The sequence below is a fragment of the Hippichthys cyanospilos genome, chromosome 16, assembly GCF_059441005.1.
Source record: "Hippichthys cyanospilos isolate Australia breed blue-spotted pipefish chromosome 16, RoL_Hcya_1.0, whole genome shotgun sequence".
In the NCBI taxonomy this organism is placed as follows: domain Eukaryota; kingdom Metazoa; phylum Chordata; class Actinopteri; order Syngnathiformes; family Syngnathidae; genus Hippichthys; species Hippichthys cyanospilos.
In genome coordinates this window covers 12,098,673-12,113,967 of record NC_142384.1, presented here as the reverse complement: position 1 = coordinate 12,113,967, position 15,295 = coordinate 12,098,673, and positions in this window count along the sequence as shown.

Genomic DNA, 15,295 nt, shown 5'->3' with positions numbered 1-15,295 from the left:
TTTTCTCCTTCGGTCACGTTGCTCGAACACGCCGCAACAGAGCAAATAACTACCACTTTGATTGTGGTAGTTGGGGGGGAAATGAGGATGCGTGAAAACCCCACAAGCTAATTTTCCAGGAGGCGTTTCTTCACAAAATTGCAATTGGTCAACCCCCTAAAAAAAAAAAAAAAAATCCGATAAGATCTCACTTCGTGACGTGTTATTTCCTCATCCTCGTGGAAAAAGCGAAGACGCACAAAATAGTTCCCACGCGTTTGTTTGTAGTTTGTCTCACTTAAGTAAAGTTGGCAAGATATTGGCAGATTCGGACTTTCGCGATCAATACCTCTCAGACAAAACGTCGTCGAAACACCAAAGTCGCCTTTATACCTCCTTCATAACACGGACTACCAGCTACAATGTCAAAAAAAGACATTTGTAAAATATTTAAACCGTTTCTTTCGGTGAAAAGACGCAATTGATCTCTATGAGCAGCAGAGGCTGGGTGAGCGCGCAAGGGACCGTCTGCAAAATACTAGATGAGGAGGGGGAAAAAACAATAACGCCACAATTTGTGATTATGAATTCAACGAACACATCAAAGACATTAACATAATCATATTGAGACAGTGCTTTTGGATAAAAAAAAGCGTTTGTTTAATTTTGGACACTGTTTGTACTTAAAAATCATTAATAAACTGAATATCCATCTATAGCTCCAATATTGTTTAATATAAGGAGTCCAAAATCACTGGGCACATTCATGACATTTTCATGATCACACTACAACACTCGTTTTTTAAATAAATTATTTTGATAAATTTGGGGGATTTATTTTAAATGCTTGTTAATCATTTATACCCTCAAATGAATCAGTGGCTCCCCTTTTTGAGTTGGGGTAAACACTCCTAAATCACTACACCATCAATGAAGTACTCCCAATTATCCAACAACTGCTGGTTTTCTAATAAATTCCTTTGCCTAATTTTAAGAATTTTTTTAAATGCATATTGACCATAATTTGCCAATATATTGATCAATAGCTCTGCTGTTGGTTGAGTTAGAGACTCCAAAATTACCACACAAATCAGTGACATCCCTCCCCTTATGCTACATCCTCTGGTTTTCAAATAAATCCCTCTGCCTAATTTTAAGGATTTTATTTATGATTATTGTTCAATATTTAACCATATATTGATCAATAGCTCTGCTGTTGGTTGTGTTAGGGACTCCAAAATCACCACACACATCAGTGGCATCCCTCCCCTTAGGCTACATTGACTGATTTTGAAATAAAGCCCTCTTCCTATTTTTAAGAATTTTTTTAAATTTATTGATCAATATGTATCAATATATTGATCAATAGCTCTGCTGTTGGTTGGGTTAGGGACTCCAAAATGACCACACACATCAGTGGCATCCCTACCCTTAGGCTACATTCTCTGGATTTCAAATAAATCCCTTTGCTTGATTTTAAGGAATATTTTATCATTATTGATCAATATTTAACCATATATTGATCAATAGCTCTGCTGTTGGTTGGGTTAGGGATTCCAAAATCACCACACACATCAGTGACATCTTTCTTCTTACGCTACATTGCCTGGTTTTCAAATAAGTCCCTCTGCCTAATTTTAAGGATTTTTTTATGATTACTGATCAATATATACACATATATTGATCAATAGCTCTGAGTTTGGTAGGGTTAAAGACTCCAAAGTCACCCCAAACATCAGTTACATCCCTCCCCTTATGCTACATCCTCTGGTTTTCAAATAAATCCCTCTGCCTAATTTTAAGGATTTTATTTATGATTATTGATCAATATTTAACCATATATTGATCAATAGCTCTGCTGTTGGTTGTGTTAGGGACTCCAAAATCACCACACACATCAGTGGCATCCCTCCCCTTAGGCTACATTTACTGATTTTGAAATAAAGCCCTCTTCCTATTTTTAAGAATTTTTTTTTAATTTATTGATCAATATGTATCAATATATTGATCAATAGCTCTGCTGTTGGTTGTGTTAGGGACTCCAAAATGACCACACACATCAGTGACACCCCTCCCCCTATGCTACATTCGCTGGTTTTCTAATAAATCCCTCTGCCAAATTTTAAGGATTTTATTTATGATTATTGATCAATATTTAACCATATATTGATCAATAGCTCTGCTGTTGGTTGGGTTAGGGACTCCAAAATCACCACACACATCAGTGGCATCCTTACCCTTAGGCTACATTCTCTGGTTTTCAAATAATTCCCTTTGCCTAATTTTAAGGAATATTTTGTCATTATTGATCAATATTTACCCATATATTGATCAATAGCTCGGCTGTTAATTGGGTTAGGGACTCCAAAATCACCACACACATCAGTGACACCCCTCCCCCTATGCTACATTCGCTGGTTTTCTAATAAATCCCTCTGCCAAATTTTAAGGAATTTTTTATGATTACTGATCAATATTTACCAATATATTGATCAATAGCTCTGAGTTTGGTTGCGTTAAAGACTCCAAAATCACCCCACACATCAGTGACATCCCTCCCCTTATGCTACATCCTCTTGTTTTCAAATAAATCCCTCTGCCTAATTTTAAGGATTTTTTTATGATTATTGATCAATAATTAACCATATATTGATCAATAGCTCTGCTGTTGGTTGGGCTAGGGACTACAAAATCACCACACACATCAGTGGCATCCCTCCCATTAGGCTACATTTCCTGGTTTTGAAAATAGACCCTCTGCCTAATTTTAAGGAATATTTTATCATTATTGGTCAATATTTACCCATATATTGATCAATAGCTCTGCTGTTGGTTGGGTTAGGGACTCCAAAGTCACCCCACACATCAATGACATCCCTCTCCTTATGCTACATTCTCTGGTTTTCAAATATATCCCTCTGCCTAATTTTAAGGATTTTTTTTATGATTATTGATCAATAATTACCCATATATTGATCAATAGCTCTGCTGTTGGTTGGGTTAGGGACTCCAAAATCACCAAACACATCGGTGGTATCCCATCCCTTATGCTACATTCCCTGGTTTTCAGATTAATCTCTTTGCCTAATTTTAAGATTTTTTTTTACTATTATTGATCAATATTTACAAATATATTGATCAGTAGCTCTGAGTTTGGTTGAGTTAAGGACCCCAAAATCACCACACACATCGATGACATCCCTCTCCTTATGCTACATCCTCTGGTTTTCATATATATCCCTCTGCCTAATTTTAAGATATTTTTTATGATTAATGATCAATATTTACCCATATATTGATCAATAGCTCTGCTGTTGATTGGGTTAGGGACTCCAAACTCACCAAACACATTAGTGACATCCCTCCCCCTATGCTACATTCGCTGGTTTAAAAAAAAAAAACCTCTGCCAAATTTTAAGGATTTTTTTATGATTACTGATCAATATTTACCAATATATTGATCAATAGCTCTGAGTTTGGTTTGGTTAGGGACTCCAAAATCACCACACACATCAGTGGCATCTCTCCCATTAGGCTACATTCTCTGGTTTTCAAATAAATCTCTTTGCCAGATTTTAAGGATTTTTTTTATATTATTGATTAATATTTACCCATATATTGATCAATAGCTCTGCTGTTGGTCAGGTTAGAGACTCCAAAATCAACACACACATCAGTGGCATCCCTACCCTTATGCTACATTCTCTGGTTTTCAAATAATTCCCTCTGCCTATTTTTAAAGAATATTTTATTATTATTAATCAATATTTACACATATATTGATCAATAGCTCGGCTGTTGGTTGGGTTAGGGACTACAAAATCACCACACACATCAGTGGCATCCCTCCCATTAGGCTACATTTCCTGGTTTTGAAATAAGTCCCTCTGCCTAATTTTAAGGATTTTTTTATGATTATGGATCAATATTTACCCATATATTGATCAATAGCTCTGCTGTTGAGTGGGTTAGGGACTCTAAACTCACCAAACACATTAGGGACATCCCTACCCTTATGCTACAACCTCTGGTTTTCAAATAAATCCCTCTGCCTAATTTTAAGGATTTTTTTATGATTATTGATCAATATGTATCAATATATTGATCAATAACTTTGCTGTTAGTTGAGTCCAAATTCCCCAAAAACATCAATGACATTCCTCCCTTCATGCTACATTCTTTGGTTTTCAAATAAATCCCTCTGCCTATTTTTAAGGATTTTTTTTTTTTATTAATATTGAGCAATATTTACACATATACTGATCAATAGCTTTGCTGTTGGTTGGGTTAGGGACTCCAAAATCACCAAACACATCGGTGGTATCCCACCCCTTTATGCTACATTCCCCGGTTTTCAGATTAATCTCTTTGTCTAATTTTAAGGAATTATTTACTATTATTGATCAATATTTACTAATATATTGATCAATAGCTCTGAGTTTGGTGGGGTAAGGGACCCCAAAATCATCACACACATCAGTGACACCCCTCCCCTTATGCTACATTCTTTGGTTTTCAAATAAATCCCTCTGCCTAATTTTAAGAGTTTTATTTATGATTATTGATCAATATTTACCCATCCTTAAAATCCTTAAAATTAGGCAGAGGGATTTATTTGAAAACCAGAGGTTGTAGCACAAGGGTAGGGATGTCACTAATGTGTTTTGTGATTTTGGAGTCCCTAACCCAACCAACAGCAGAGCTATTGATCAATATATGGGTAAATATTGATCAATAATGATAAAATATTCCTTAAAATTAGGCAAAGGGATTTATTTGAAAACCAGAGGATGTAGCATAAGAAGAGTGATGTCACTAATGTGTTAGGTGAGTTTGGAGTCCCTAACCCAATCAACAACAGAGCTATTGATCAATATATGGATAAATATTGATCAATAACCATAAAAAAAATCCTTAAAACTTGGAAAAGAGATTTATTTGAAAACCAGAGAATGTAGCATAAGGGGAAGGTTGTCACCGAGTTGTGTGGTGTTTTTGGAATCTCTAACCCAACCAACAGCAGAGCTATTGATCAATATATGGGTAAATATTGATCAATAACCATAAAAAAATCCTTAAAATTAGGCAGAGGGATTTTTTTTGAAAACCAGAAATTGTAGCCTAAGGGTAAGGATGCCACTAATGTGTTTGGTGATTTTGGAATCCCTAACCCAATCAACAGCAGAGCTATTGATCAATATATGGGTAATTATTGATCAATAATCATAAAAAAATCCTTAAAATTAGGCAGAGGGATTTATTTGTAAACCAGAGGATGTAGCATAAGGGGATGGATGTCACTGATGTGTGGGGTGACTTTGGAGTCCCTAACCCAACCAACAGCAGAGCTATTGATCAATATATGGGTAAATATTGATCAATAATGATCAAATATTCCTTAAAATTAGGCAGAGGGACTTATTTCAAAACCAGGAAATGTAGCCTAATGGGAGGGATGCCACTGATGTGTGTGGTGATTTTGTAGTCCCTAACCCAACCAACAGCAGAGCTATTGATCAATATATGGGTAATTATTGATCAATAATCATAAAAAAATCCTTAAAATTAGGCAGAGGGATATATTTGAAAACCAGAGGATGTAGCATAAGGAGAGGGATGTCATCGATGTGTGTGGTGATTTTGGAATCCCTAACCCAACCAAACTCAGAGCTATTGATCAATATAAGTGTAAATATTGATCAATAGTCATAAAAAAAATCCTTAAAATTAGGCAGAGGGTATTATTTGAAATCCAGAGAATGTAGCCTAAGGGGAGGTAAGCCACTGTTGTGTGCCGTGATTTTGGAGTCTCTAACCCAACCAACAGCAGAGCTATTGATCAATATATTGATAAATATTGATCAATAAACAAAAAAAATCCTTAAAATTAGGCAGAGGGATTTATTTGAAAACCAGAGGTTGTAGCATAAGGTTAGGGATGTCACTAATGTGTTTGGTGAGTTTGGAGTCCCTAACCCAATCAACAGCAGAGCTATTGATCAATATATGGGTAATTATTGATCAATAACTATAAAAAATTCCTTAAAATTAGGCAGAGGGCTTTATTTGAAAACCAGAGGATGTAGCCTAAGGGTAAGGATGCCACTGATGTGTGTGGTGATTTTGGAGTCCCTAACCCAACCAACAGCAGAGCTATTGATCAATATATGGGTAATTATTGATCAATAATCATAAAAAATTCCTTAAAATTAGGCAGAGGGATTTATTTGAAAACCAGAGGATGTAGCATAAGGGTAGGAATGTCACTAATGTGTTTGGTGAGTTTGGAGTCCCTAAACCAATCAACAGCAGAGCTATTGATCAATATATGGGTAATTATTGATCAATAACTATAAAAAATTCCTTAAAATTAGGCAGAGGGCTTTATTTGAAAACCAGAGGATGTAGCCTAAGGGTAAGGATGCCACTGATGTGTGTGGTGATTTTGGAGTCCCTAACCCAACCAACAGCAGAGCTATTGATCAATATATGGGTAATTATTGATCAATAATCATAAAAAACATCCTTAAAATTAGGCAGAGGGATTTTTTTGAAAACCAGAGGATGTAGCATAAGGGGAGGGGTGTCCCTGATGTGTGGGGTGACTTTGGAGTCTTTAACCCAACCAAACTCAGAGCTATTGATCAATATATTGGTAAATATTGATCAGTAATCATAAAAAAATCCTTAAAATTTTGCAGAGGGATTTATTTGAAAACCAAAGAATGTAGCATAAGGCGAGGGGTGTCACTGTTGTCTGTGGTGATTTTGGAGTCCCTAACTCAACCAACAGCAGAGCTATTAATCAATATATTGGTAAATTATGGTCAATATGCATTTAAAAAATCCTTAAAATTAGGCAAAGGAATTTATTAGAAAACCAGCAGTTGTTGCATAATTGGGAGTACTTCATTGATGGTTGTAGTGATTTAGGAGGGTTTACCCCAACTCAAAAAGGGGAGCCACTGATTCTTTTTGAGGGCATAAATGATTAACAAGCATTTAAAATAAAGCCCCAAAATTTATCAAAATAATTCATTTAAAAAACGAGTGTTGTAGTGCGATCATGAAAATGTCATGAATGCCCAGTGATTTTGGACTCTTTATATTAAACAATATTGGAGCTATAGATGAATATACAGTTTATTAATGATTTTTAAGTACACAAATTATCCAAAATTAAACAAACGCTTTTTTTATTCAAAAGCACTGTCCCAATATGATTATGTTAATGTCTTTGATTTGTTCGTTGAATTCATAATCACAAATTGTGGCGTTATTGTTTTTTTCCCCCTCCTCATCTAGTAATTTGCAGACTGTCCCTTGCGCGCTCGCCCAGCCTCTGCTGCTCATAGAGCTCAATTGCGTCTTTTCACCGAAAGAAACGGTTTAAATATTTTACAAATGTCTTTTTTTGACATTGTAGCTGGTAGTCTGTGTTACGAAGGAGGCATAAAGGCGACTTTGGTGTTTCGACGACGTTTTATCTGAGAGGTATTGATCGCGAAAGTCCGAATCTGCCAATATCTTGCCAACTTTACTTAAGTGTTTGTCTCCTGCAGCGCGCCACAGCATAACCTCTCCACACTGAAGAAATCTGAGAGTGTGTGCGTGTCTGCGCGTGTGAGAGAGGTAGAAGAGAGAGAGAGAGAACGAGAATGTTGATGCACCTGATGGATTAAAAAAAAAAAAAATCTGCACGCCACCGAAATAAATCCAACTTTTTTTGCATTATTTTTAAAGAAGCGTTTAAGCTTGAATATTGCACGGCGGATCGCATATTTAACGAGTCGTGTTTAGAACCTTTAGCAGCGCCAACAGCTCACGCTAGCTTCGTAATCGGAAGCACGCAAACGCAAGGAGCGGTGCGCATAATCAGGTTGAGTGTTTAATGTGTTCATGCGATCCGACAAGCGGACGCACCGCCGCAGCGTGAACCACGACTGGTGCTTGCAAAGAACAAAGTGCTTGATGGTCATCTTTAGAGACGGTGGAGAGGTTTAGACACATGACCAGAAGATGAAGCTACTTTGGTGAGGGTCTACATGAGCAAACACCACAAACTACAAATGCAAAATAAAGCGAATCCAACAGGGCTGTGACCCAATATACCTGGGAGGTAGAACTGGGCATAAAAAATAAAAAAAATGCATTCATTTGCAATGCATTGTGCATAAAAGTTCATGTAAAATGTACTTCATGGGATGCTTACCTTGTTTAGCCATTCGCCACAGTCAAAAAAAAAAAAGTAACTAACTTGATAGTTATTTTCCATGTACAATTAACACCTTTAAAACCAAATTACATCACTGCCAGGGATTGCCAATCACTGTGCACCTGTTTTCTGAGTTTGGTCATGTGATGTCTAAGTACAGGTGATGTCATTTTAAATCTGGAGTATATAGCCATAAGCCATGCTTATTGTGATATTTGTATTCTTTCAATGATTAAAAACAGTTCAATGAATGCATTAAAAAGTACTGAAAAGTTAAATACAACTGAACTATACTGCAGGCTAAGTTAAATATGAAAACAATACTGAAGCAGACAGTGATTCTAATGCAGTGCTTCAATAAATTTTTGCAAAGCCTCATAGGAAAGAGAAAAACTCTCTCGCTAAAAACTCATCTTGCTATATATGAGGTTATTATCCATGAAAATTGATCAAGTATATGGAAAATGGTATCATTTTTAACATTAAAAGAAAAATGCAATACAAATCAACTTAACAATTGTAAACTACTTTTTTAACAGCATTTATACAGGTTTCAGGTTAGTCCAAAACATAAAATTACCAAGCACCTGATTAAAAAAAAAAAAAACATGTCAATCCTCATTTTTTTTTACAAAAACAAGGCACCCCCCCCCCATCCCCTTTTGAAGTTTTGCAAAGTGCATAAGAGAAACATAATGAGACGCAGCAAAAACTGAAAAGTGCTTGATTGCCATATTGCAGCTTAGCGGCCCACTTAAAGCACTGATCAGAAATACTCTCAAAGCATCACTGGTACACGTTACACACACTTCTTTATTTTATCTGAATATTTGAGCAAGTTTCTGAATCGTGTTACCAATGGCTGACTACTCTAAGAGAAGTTCGTGATAATGTTAACGTTCGCATGAAAGTCACGTTCTGCCTTCCAACGTCCTCTAATCCGATGAATGAGTCTTTCATAGCCGTGTCCTCTGAACGACCTTTTTCTTTTGCCTCATAATCGTTCATATCTGCAAGTTTTACACCCACACGTGCTGATTTGACTCTAGTCTGCTCAATCACTATGCATGCCAGGCGTCTTCAATTTCCGCAGCGTGTCCTACACCAAAGGAGTCGGGCTTACTTAGATTGAGACAAATCTTACTTTTATTGCAAGATTCGCATCGTAATGGGATCAAAAAATGTTGATATGACGTAGACAAGCGTTGGTCCGTTTATGGGTTCAAAGTATTTCCATGTTGTGTTCGAAGCAATAATCTTTGTCATTGAACAATGTCCAGGGAAGGAAAAAAAAAAAAAAAAAAAAGTGAGGTTGCAGCGATTTGAGATCAATTAAACATGACCGTATAACTTCACATGGCAAGTCAGTTCGCACTAAGAGGCCCCTCAGGCTTTAAAGCATATATGTTGGCGCCAGTGGATTTTTCACATTTATTGACAACAAACGTGGCACTTCGCTAGTCTGTGCGGAGGAATGAAAATTGTATGTTTTGCCATTGTGAGGTTATGACTAATTCACAGCATCATGTGCAAAAATACCCCCACTTGCCAGCTTGAGGTGAAGTGCGTTATTCATAAGTTGTGAATAATTGAAGTTTCGGGAGCACAGCTGGAGAAAAGAAAAAAAAAAAAACATTTGCTGACTGTGCTTTGTCTTGCTTGGCACTTAGGGAAGAATACAATGCCTGGGTCAGGCAATTAGCTGGCACAACATACAGGAAAGGCAAAGTTAGGTAACTTGCATATTTTAATGATGACAATTAATGCTGCTGTATCCCGCTATTATTAACAATTGATAGCTAGCTCAGTGACTTATTACCAAAGCTTTTATGTGGAAATAGTGTTAGAACGTATCAAGAGCAAATTTGACTCAAAAGGTAAATATTAAACTGGATTCGGAAATGATAGGTAGCTGAAAGGGAAATATGTTTGTTGGGTTCCAAGTTTTATTGTCACATTTGCGGCAGAAACACGGACAAATTGGCTAATAAGTAGGCCGGTGTATAATAAGTAGTCTTGTTTTAGTCTTTTTTTTGTGGGTAGCTTTTCTGATAAAGCAGAGGAGAGCCATTAGCCATCTTACAACAAATGTGTTAAAATCTGAATTTTAAACTCCTCAAGTATCTAATTCCTCTCTTCCGATTACATAACCCCCGTGCACACACTTTGCAAACTATACACATTGCAACATTTTTTCTTAATTTTGCAAATACTTTTAAAGGCGTGATAATGAAAGTTATTTATGATTTTTTTTCCCTTCATCCGCTCAAATCGTTCAGTGGCATCAGTTGTATGTATACATATGTAGGTTCATTTTATATACACGCACAAAAAAAAAAAAGAAAAATCCTGTCTTTTTAGCCTGTGAAGTGATGATGACAATTGAAAACATAGCCATTAGCTGGTCTCTACCGCCACCTACTATATTGAGGCGAAACACAAGTCAACAAAGAATTTTTTGTTAGCTTACATAGTGTGACTGAATGTTACTACAAAAAAAAAAAAAAAAAAAAAAAAAAAAAAAAAAAAAAAAAAAAAAAAAAAAAATCGCAGGAAAATCAGTGTAATACATCCTATTAAAAAGCATCTCAAATATTGTAATTATAATGGGTTTTTTTTATGGTCCAAAATTTGGAAAATTAGTTTTGTATACAAAATCTCACACGTCCAGCTGTAGTCATATAGAAATGTCAAAATCGCTGCAAATTTTTAAATTTTACATGTTTCAATCATCTGCTGGAAATTTCTGCTCCCTCGTGTGTTTTCCATTGATTCTTTTATGGTATCATAAAAGAAGGAAATTTCCATTATTTGTAACATAATGCCACAAGGGTTAAGCAGCACCAATTGGCCTTTAGCATCCCCGCCAAGCCTGACTTTCAACCTTAGCCTTTCCTGATATGGGCAAATAGAAAAGCTGCATTAATAAAGAATAATGCTTAACCCTTGATTATGAAATACTCATTTTAGTCTCTTAGTCAAGAGCACACATTGCGGAATTTTGTATTTTAAATTTCCATACTGAAAGTCTGATGCATTTAATCTTGTCACAAAGAGTTTAACAGGTGTGATCTGTCCCCAAATTTTTGACTCACTTTGATCCGATTCCGATCGTTGCCAGTTATATGCTTGTTGAATCCAATCCATCATCTTTGAACTTGAGTCAGTTTCCACAGGTACGCCTGCACTATTATTGTTGTTGCGTCCAGCAGTATAAAATTGTACTGCAAATTGCCTCCGGATTTCAATATAAGTTGTGTGAAAGCTGTGCAACCTTTGGTAAGGAGGAGGAAACAAACATAGGGGGAAAACGGAGTCAAACATATGAGGGAAAACAATATAAAAAAAGAAAATAAGGTAGTTTAAGGTAATGCCAAATATAAGCAAGAATAAACTTACCTTAAAATGAGACATGACTCAGGAAAAGAGGACTACAGTAGGACAACAAATCAACAAAAAAACTTGAAACTAAATACAAGAAGTCAAGTGATGAGACAACAAGAAGCACCTGCACAAGACACATGTATCCAAGATTGCTGATTGGATGACACAAAGGATGGGGTTGACGAGAACAGGTGGTTAAATTAACCCTAATGATACAAGAAAACACGAGAAAACAGAAATCTAATCAAAACCCAAATCCCCAAAGACGATACTGTGCAGGTTCTGGTTTGCTGTCAGGTTCCAAAGTCAGCCCGAATCGACTCCGACAACAAAAATAATAACAATTTAGTCCAAGTCCTGTTTTTATACCGTTGCACCCCTCTGCAAGCGCAACACACATCCATCAAGTTGACATTGAGGCAGCAAGTGAAGAATTTAAACCCATTTGACTCGCTGTCAAGACTATTTGCCGAATGGATCCACTCCCACCGCGCAAACACACACGTACACACAAATTGTGCACATACATCTCTGACTATAGTCTCATTTCACAGTCTGGTCCTTTCTTACCTCGCCGGAAAAGCCCCCGAGGGGGATTTAGTAAATATAAAGCAAGTTTGTACTTCCCATTACAGCCTAATTCTATTACGCAGTCGGCTTGTATCGATCCAAATATTGAGGTGGACGTGCGGGAAAAGTAGCGAGTGGAGTCCAGTTGACAGCGGCGTGCTACTGTTTGTTTGAATAGTGGCGGTTATGGCTTGATACGATGCGGCGGCGAGGGGTCGGGGCCAGCAAGATGGTTGTTGCCGCCTTAAAACCATCGCAAGAACTGAGCAATATTTAATTTCAAATGTTTGTTTCATGCGATTGCATTCATTTATTGTTGGACAAGTGTCAAGTGGAGGTTATGATGGAGATAATGCTGGAGGATGTAACATGAAATAAATTTTTTACAAACTCAATGCACTGTTACTGATGATTATCAACGTCAAAGTCTTTATATTTTTTAAAGTATTTCAAAAACAGTATAAAAGTGTTTAAAAAAAAGTATAAAAGCATGTCAAAGTATTTATATTTTTATTGTTGTTTTTATTTATTTTGTTGTCCTATTAGATCAGTGGTTCTCAAACTTTTTTCAGTGAAATAACTCTCTTAAAAAAAAAACTCAAAACCTGTCATCAGTGACTGATTTATTAAACTCTAGAACTTTTCAAACTTCATTTGTATTCATTTGAAATAATTATAATTTATATATAAATATATAACCTAACCCTAACCCTATACACACTGTATACACTGTATACACACACTGTTCACTTGACAGGTAACGAGAGGTGGCACAGGACAAGTTTTTGAAATAATATTGAATAACGTTGTGAAAATAAATTGTAATCTACAGAAAATAGTTTTATGAACTTATATGTTCCTGAAACAGTTAAATAATTTAATCATTATTTTTAGAGGATTTTTGCATGTTTGTTGGTTTCATTTAAAATCTCGAGTAAGCCTCACGTGTACTTGTGCACACACTGAACAGCGAGGTAAAATTGGAATAAGACGCAGACTGCAGCCCGAGGGATCAAGTGTGAATAAACTTTTAACTATTTAAAAAAAACGAGGGAGATTATGAGGAACATTTCTTCAGAGACACGCTCAGATGAAGAAGGAGATAAAAACTAGTGGTGGGAGGTGACAGGGAGATAAAGTAAGAAATGAATTCAGTGGTGGGTGTGAAAGGAGAGATAGGTGACATGGGAGATCAGATCGAGCGTCCAAGCCCCCCAACCCCTCCAAAAAAAAAAAAAAAAAAAGTGGACATACAAAGGCAACACACATTAGAGCAACCTGCCACTGCGATTTCTCTATCAGTTGTGCAGGGTGGAACCCAGAGACAGATCCTGACTAAACATGCACTCGCTGAGCTGGAACGAGACATCACAGCAATCACATGGCTCCAGAGGGAAGACGGATGATGAAGAAAATGTCCTTTTTCAAAAAAAAAATGCATGCAAACAGTCGTGAGCTATAACTTTGAATCAATCTGTGGCTACTGTGTTTCAAATACAATGAAGCCTCTTAAAGGGGAAGTCAAGTCTTAAATTGTATTTGCAGGCATAAATTCGATGTGCCCCCACAGGGCAAAGCGCAACATTTTTACTTATATTATATTTGTAGAATTTGAATTAAGGAGCAAAAATCCAGCTGTTTTTAATCCATCTCGTGGGCAGCCATTTTGTCTCTTGATGTCAAATGACATCATAGGTGCTCAGCAGTCAGCTAAGCCTGTAAATGGCAAATGTTATTCCCAAATGGTACCCCTGAGGGTACTTGAAGGAACTCCAGCGGGGACTCCAGGATTTAAATAAAACAAACTAGAATTAATTAAATGTTCCAGGAAAATATAAGTTCATTATACAATGTTTATTTTCAGTAGGTTATACAATTTAATTTTCAAAAAGTGAGATTCTATCTCATTCTAGAGTGGTTTAACCCAACTTGTCCCGTGCCACCTCTCGTTACCTGTCAAGTTACGATTTATTTTTTGTGAACAGATCTCTACTATGATCCCAAAAGAGGAACCTTAAAGCTGAATATTTTTTTTTTCTGTGAATTTTCCTGTTTAATAAATCACCAAGAATCCTTTTACCTTCTTAAGGGGCAATTTTTACCGCAGTTGTCCGCATATATCAAATTCAGATGTGCTTTGAATTCAGAAATGTTTCAACATTACTAACAACGGGAGAATATGCAAATCTGTCTCAGCAAGTTCATACTGTAGTGCACAAAGTTGGGCTAAAGACAGGCACTTAATATTTGAACGAGCTTGCTTCATGAAAAAGGTCACCTGTGATGTTCAGCATACTTATGCGTTCCAACACACATACACACATTCACAGTGCCTGCTTGGGTCAATGACAGTATTACTTTGATGTCTGCTGGGAAAGATGGGAAAAGTTCTGAAGAACAGATTATTCATGTCACAAACACGAATGGAAGCTTTTGGCAAACCTTTTTCACCATTTAAATGTTCATTTTTAAATTTTAAACTATGTTTATTTTCATTTGGCTATAATGTGCTTTTATAACAGGACCAAACGTTTGGAAACATCGTCTATTTTAGTGTTTTTACATGTAGAAAAACAAAAATCCTGAAATGTACTCCAGAAAAAAAATATTGGAACAGTTTTATTTCTGGTTCCTCGACGGGGAACTTGCAACACTAATGACTGAGTGAATCCATGTAAAGCATAACAAAGGAACATTGTGGTTTGCAAAGAATTCACCATGACACAATTTAGCAATAGGTTCATGTGACAATTAATTTGTTCTTAATTTGAGAAGAAAACTGTAGTGTTCCTGTCATGTAGTTATTTATAACTGCGATTGAATGTGTAGACGCTTTAACACTTTCACTACTGATTCTTTTTTTTTTTTTCAATTGAATATAACATATATTACTTGTTTATAGTTCAAGTATACTTGTAAAATTAGTTGAAAAATTCCCACTTATATAGATTTGGTTACAGACCCTGGGATTTTTTTTTTTCTCCACCGGTATTTTATAAAAATTAAAATTAAAATTAAAAATAGTAATAATAATAATAATAATAACATAAACATGCCAGAGAAGAGAAACTCAACAAACACCAACAATTCATAGTAATCAGTGTAATCTAAAATAACACACATATAGCACATATTATCAATATAGTT